Below are 7194 nucleotides of genomic sequence, written 5' to 3' on the forward strand. Positions count from 1 at the left end.
CTGAAATTTCATGTAAAGTATTTTTGCACGCCTTCAACGTATTACATCTAGCCATTCTTCAAGATTGGGTTTTGGTTTAATATTCAGAAACTGGGTGGTTAATCTTCCCAAATTCACATTTAGATGGAGGTTAGAAAGATAATGCTCGTTTCAGGAGAACCTTTGAATGCACAGTAAGAGAATAAGGGTCATCCCAGAAGGATTTAAGCCCCAGTTTAAGAAACCGAAATGTCACATGGCGGAGCCAAGGGAAAGATACAGATCTACCTAAATCGACTAGCTCATTAGTGCTTCTCTGTAAGGAGACAATTCTGGTACTGTCCAAAGTATGCATCAATAGAGCACAGGTCTTAATATTGCCAAATGATCAATTGGCTTTATATTCAGTTCTAGGAACATTAGGATCAGGGGTGTTGACGCAGGTAACCCTAGTATACTTCTCATAAAGATGATTTCTTGTAACATTAGTTGTTTCAGATTTGCCGATCCCCATAACATTGCCCTGTATGAAGCAGCAGCTTGTGCTTTCTATCTATAAACCTCAAGCACAGGGGATACTGCTGCTGCCCTTGATTTTCAGTACTTGGTACTAATCTCTGTGGAATTATACACAAATGATGTTTTAGCTTTCTCAACATGGGGAGTCCATGATCATTTAGAGTTCAACATTATCCCTAGGTAGTTAAAATGTTTTACACGTTCCAATATTTACCCATGGACCAAAATATTTCTTCTAAGGAGTCTGTGGGGTCTAACAATTAAATATTTTGTTTTGTTTACATTGATTTCTAAACTGTTTTACACACAAAACTCATCACATTTCTCTAATAGGGACTGTAGCCCCATAGGCATTTGAGACATTAAGATATTATTGTCTGTAAAAAGGGAGAACAGGGACGTGATCCCCACTTAATCCCGGGAAACCATGTACACATTGTTTTAGGTGATTAACTACATCATTCATATAGAGAGAAAATAGGGTGGGTGCAAGTACGCACCCCTGTCTCACTCCCCTATTTTTGGGGAAAGTATCTGTTATATCCCCGTTTGGACCCCATCTAACCAATACATAGTTATTTTTGTGCAGCCTAATTATCTGAGCTAGGAGATGTTCTGGAATACCTAGTTTTCTTAACGAGGCCAATAGTTTAACCCTCAGAACTAGGTCAGAGGCAGTGCGTAAATCCACAAATGCTATATAAAGATGGCTTTTTTTGCAATTTCGAATAGTTCAACATAATGCATCAAAGCCTACAGACCTGATCGATTGCACCAGTTCTCGGCCTGAAACCTGCTTGGCAAGCTGATAAAATATTTCCCTCCTCCATTCAATCTGCAATTTTTTGTAGCACCTGTTTGGCATTGTTCTTTTGTGATGCATCAATTAAACTAATTGGTCTATTGTTCCCGGGCTCTTGCTTGGATCCTTTTTTATAGATTGGAATAATTTTTACTCCTTTCCATGTCTCAGGAATGGGGCCACCTTTTGCTATTGCATTGCTTATTAGGTTTATGTATGGGGCCCAAATGTCAATATTATGTTTAAATAAATCTGCTGGGATCTTGTCCAGGCCTGCGTCTTTGCCTGATTTATTAGTTTGTAGAGCCGCTACTGTTTCATCTACACTAAAGCAGATATTCTCAGCTGAGACTGCTGGCATGCTCCCCAGTAGGAGGAGGGAGATAGAAGTGGTTAATGGAGTCCGAATAAAGATCAGTAAAATGACAGACCCATGTAGTGGGATCTATATGATGCTCAGTGCTAGATATCCCCTCTTTACTCCCGGGTGCAACTAGCCTCCAAAAATTTACTGTATCTTTTTGCTTAGCTACAGTAAGAAGGTCAGCCCAATTTTGATTCTTACAACCTTTCTCTGTCTTGGTCAATATTTTCCTGTAGCTAGCCCTTGCTTGTATTCCTGTTGGATGATTAAATTTTAGGGCTTGGAATAATATCTGTTTCCCTTCTTTGCATTCAGATGTATACCAAGGGTTAGAATTCCCACTGGCGTTTTCTCCTTTATATGACCTTTGTTGTATCATTTTAGTAAAATGGGACCTCACCGATGTAGTCAAGGATTGATGTATGGCAACTATTGATATTTCATTAGGCCTTGCATAGACATATGGGTTGAACAAGTTAGCAAATTGGGCATATATATTTGCCTTAGCTTCCAAATTACTCAATACTGAGGGCCATTATACTGATCTACGATTGTTACTGACAGAGGGTGTTATTTCAGTCCTATTCCTTCCTGATCAACTCAAATTTAAGTTCAATCCCTTCAGTTCTATGCTTAGCGGGAAGTGATTACTTTTTCTTTTGTTGTCAATTTTGAATATCTTTATCCTATCCCACAAGATTGTGCTGTGTATAATATAATTGAGTCTTGAGCGAACCCTACCTCTTTGGAATGTATCCAAGTTAGAGTCCTCCTGTACTACTCTGCCATTGCATGCCCTTAACCCATGTTGTACAATAAAACTCATAATTTGCAAGGCCACAGCTGTGCAAGGAACTGTTTCTTTGGTGGTCAAAGGGGGCCACCTCTTGCTATATCTTTGTCTTCTAACAAAGGTCTAACCCGACTATGGGTTCATAATTACAATTAAAATCACCTCATACTATTAATGGTTCGCCTGAAGAGATGTTTCCTACCATAGCGTCTAAGATGCTTATTACACATGACACCTTGTTTGTTCTCCCAGGTCTTATGTAGACATTAAAAAAATGGTATAAGATTTTGTTTTTAATACTAATTGACACCCCCAAAATATCAGGTGAGACTATATTATGCAGGTTTATCTCAACATTTAGGGAATTTTTTACCCATAAGACCAGTCCCCCAGATGCTCTACTACTAATGCCGGGATGGCACTCGCAGATTAAGTTTTAGAATCCAACTTGTATGGAGGCTCCACTAACCAAGTCTCCTGGAAGAGACACAGATGAAATTGGTTGACATAATCATGCCAATCTGGATCAGTTAGCTTGCTTCTTAGGCCCACCACGTTCCCTGATAATAGGGAGACAGTATCCCTAACTGCTGAGCACACAGATCTTGTTGCCAATCCCTGCGATGCAACAGGGTTGTTGTGGTCAGGTATTGACACCACATCCCTCCCAATCCTCATATTCTGCTGGCTATTATCACCTAGAATTTAATCTATTGTTACATATGGGGTCAAGTCCTGGCTTGATGGATCAGCCAGTCTCTGGTCTCAAGTTTGCTATCTCTTTTTGGCCTTACTTCCTGTCCCAATCCTCTTTGGCTATCCCTAGATGCTAGGGAATCTGGGGAAAAGGGATTAAATAATCTAAACCTCATATCCGATTTTAAAGAGGTTCCAGATCTCAAATCCATGGCGATAAGGCCATCTATTAATCTCTTATCCTTCACTGTTATTGCAATGGCGTCATACTTTCTATTACCTCCTGATAGCTTTTATGCTTTTACAATATCTGAATGCATAAATGATAAGCATTGTCACTTATGTCTAATCCAGGGGTAAACATATTTTTGAGGGAGTCCCCATCTTCCTTGCCTGAGTGATTCAATTTAGTCACCTTGGTTAAATAGACTACATGTTCTTTGGAGTTCCTCAAACTACTCTCATGATGTCGCATATTTATGGAGTTGTTTGCACTCCTATTGAGAGGATGATCATGTAAATTTGCCAAGTGCCTCACTTCTATGTCAGGGGCCTGGGCCTCAAGAGAGGTCTCCCAAGAAACTTTACATACTTACTTGGGCGATTTATCCATCTGAGAACCAGTATACTTCCATGCCCTGCTGTTACGTTTGTTGTCCCATTCTCTCTGTCCAAGTGTCAGATAGGTGGCATTACACTGTTCTGGATTTTTGTTATGCTGTACTAGGGATTGTAGAGGAGTTTAAGATCTACCTAGTGAATGCAAGGGTCTAGGAGAGTTTCTTTTTATGTCTAGCTCTCCATTGTTTACCATTCCCTTTGTATCCTTTGCATGTTTTACCAGGATTTCTACCAGACACCTTAATTCCTTAACCTCTCGTGTGAGATTACTATTGATCTCATATAAATCTGGTTTATTCCTCTTTTTATATTTCAAGCTGCTGTCCTGATCTTGATAGTACCACTGTTTCCTCTCTAGCCAACTGTGTTACAGAGTCAAAGTGAAAACAATTATCTACATTATTTTTTCAAGCTGCATTGTTTAGATCGTCTTTCTCCAAAACGGCATAACTATTGGAACAGATTAAGCCACTCTCTGGGGTACATCCTCCCCTTCAATACTTCAGCTTTGTTGTGGGGACTGGCATAGGGCCTGTGCTGGTTTGACTTTCCCTCTTCCTATTATAATAGTATCAGGATTCTGGCTAGTTGATGGTCGAACGTCTCCCCCCTTACCTCAGTGGTTTTTGTTTTATGTGTCCCTATCTTTTTTTAATAAAAGGATGGGATCTTTTTTTGTGTGCTTCCTGTAGTTTGTACTTATCGCACAACAGGGATTCAACCTGTTCTATCAAATCGTCGATCTCTGAGATAGCACAGTTATCCCCTGCATGCCTTGCATTTTTGGGTATCTTCCCCTTACCCATAGAGGGCTCAATTGCTTTACATTGCCCCATTATCCAATTCTTTAATTATCATTGGCGCCTACCTATTCAACCCCTCTTGTTGTTATCTTTGCTCGTGGACGGTCTTCTCTTTATTTATTTGTTCCCCTTATTGGCTATTTCATGAGCGAAATTTGAGGTCACCTAATTGGACTTCACTTAATTATACAATCGGACTACTTCTATTGATACTATGTCTTCTGCTTGCCCAAATAAGAATAAATCTCAGAATACCTTACTTAGGCAAACAAAGGGGGGGATTCCAGCCCAGCCTCTGACGGGCTCTGACAGGCCTGGACGGGACCACCCTTGGCCCGGGCTTTGCCCAGGTGCGTCCTGCATTGCAGGAAGGAGAGAGCAGTTTTAACACGATGAAGCACCTCCTCCCGCTCACAGGTGCAGTCAATGAAGATGGTAGGCAAAACAGCAGTGCACCCTGGGACGGGTAGTCCCACCATGAGGGGAGTGTCAGATTTAGTATCAGGCACACTTACCCTGGGACAGATGGTCCCACCAGGGTATGGGAGTCAGCCCTCCAAATGGCCCCAAAAGATCAAACTATCTGACACACATCTCACTCAAATTCTCGCTTACTGCCTAACAGCACAAAGCAAAATAATGTTAAACAAACAAATAGAGCAAGTTTCCTAAAATGAATAGTTGTCAGGCATAACAACACCACAAACTTAGGCCACCCTAAAGCACACCTCTAGCAACCTTCCTGCTTTAGTCCTCACCTACCCGGAGTCCTCCAAATATTCACTGATTGTATTGGTCATTGTATACAAAGTTCTATACTTTCTGGAACACATAATTTAGGATAGATTTTTATCAAGTAAAACAGTGTGAGTAAATGTTAATGCATACACATATTTCCTACTGTTTGAATTTAAGGTTTCCCCTGCCTAGCAAAAATGATATTGGTGAAACAACAAATTAGATTAGCAGGATATTCTTACCCGCATCCAAAAACATTCACCAGGACATCTAGTTCACTGTCACTGTCTATGAGGTTCTTAACTGAACCAATGACTGCTCATTTATTGAACTTTATAGTAGCTGTGATGAGCAGAGCTTGGAGCATTCATATAGTTTCATGAAACAGATCAATTGCACTTGAGCTGTGGTCAAATATGTTCCCAGATACTAAATGCCAAAGAGCTCTTCAGAACCACTTGCAGAATATACCATGTAATAAGGGATTGCAGGTAGAATTGAAATATCCTAGCCATGTAAGCATACTAAACAATACAATAGGGGTGGAGAAACCAAAAATGGGTCAATCAAAAAATTGATAGAAGCAGGCAACCAGCAGGTTATAAAAACCCTCATAATGATTCCCAATATTTTTGCCGCCTTACGATCCTTTTTTATTTTAGAACTGGCCTTCAGCTGCATTTTTTGCATACTCTGGCGTGTTGTTAATCATTTTCGCCGGCCTTTTAGAGACTGCAAAGAAATGGATATAAATTCCAACCATAACTGACCCAGGAATGAAGGAGTAAGATGTAAATACAACTGTTGCCCACAATTTGTTAAAGACAAGTGCACAGAAATTAAAGCATGAAACCAGTGTCTTGTAACCTTCAATCCCAGATGCATTTTTTTCTGATACCACTACACAAAAGCAAATATACCAGGCACCAACCAGCAAAACAGAAGCAAACTTTTGATCACCGGTTTTGTCATTGTGTTAGAGTAATGCAAAGGGTTGTACACAGCACAATAACGATCAATCGCAGTTGAGCAAAGGTAGAAAATGGAAGCTACACTGAGCATCAGGTCAAAACTTGTATGGAATTTGCAAAATGTATATCCGAAATACCAGCAATTCCCCACAGATCTGATCATGCTGTATGGCATGGTAGCAACTCCAAGAAGGAAGTCAGTAGTGCCCACTGAATGGATTATCAAGTTACTTTGAGATTGGAGTTGTTTCAAATGGGTAATTGAAATCATAAAACCAAGGTTTCCCAAGATGGTGATAGTAATAGAGCTGCCCATAAAGAAATACATTGTTAGTTTGACTCCCACAGGTCTTGAACTATTGGGACATGATCCGTTTCCAAACTTGAAGCAATCAGGCAAATCCTTAGGGATGTCATGTATATCCATACTACGATTTAAAAAATAAATTGCTTGAGCGTTATAGAAGATATTATTAGATTTGGTACATATGCAGCTGGATGGTTGGAGGGATTGGTATTCCTAGTTCAGGAAGAGAAAACACCTCATTAGAGATATTGCAGTCTTCATAAAATAATTATTAATATATTCCCTATTTTCTGATTTGTTTTAATTGAAATGAGCAAATTTGTTTCTACATCATATGCAATAGATTTTGTCCAGAGGAGGTAATTTTTACCAAATGTCTGTGAGGCAGATGGAACAAAGAATCACAGTATTACACACCAATATTGGTATAACAAAGACATTTGAAGCCATTTCTGACTATGAAACTTTATTTTGAAAGAAAATACTATTTAAGTAAGTAACAACACCTTAGGTATTCTGAGTATTTTTGTGTTTTCTCGCTCCAAACACATTAAAAACTTTAGATAATCCGAGCAGCCTTGAAACATGCAAAATATTACAT

The 7194-nt window shown here is 39.5% G+C and overlaps 1 pseudogene; it reads right to left on the reverse strand.

The window, feature by feature from the left end:
• Positions 1-5682: 5682 nt before the first annotated feature.
• Positions 5683-6713, reverse strand: LOC138297084 (trace amine-associated receptor 3-like; annotated as a pseudogene).
• Positions 6714-7194: the final 481 nt, after the last annotated feature.

The sequence above is a fragment of the Pleurodeles waltl genome, chromosome 5, assembly GCF_031143425.1.
Source record: "Pleurodeles waltl isolate 20211129_DDA chromosome 5, aPleWal1.hap1.20221129, whole genome shotgun sequence".
NCBI lineage: Eukaryota > Metazoa > Chordata > Amphibia > Caudata > Salamandridae > Pleurodeles > Pleurodeles waltl.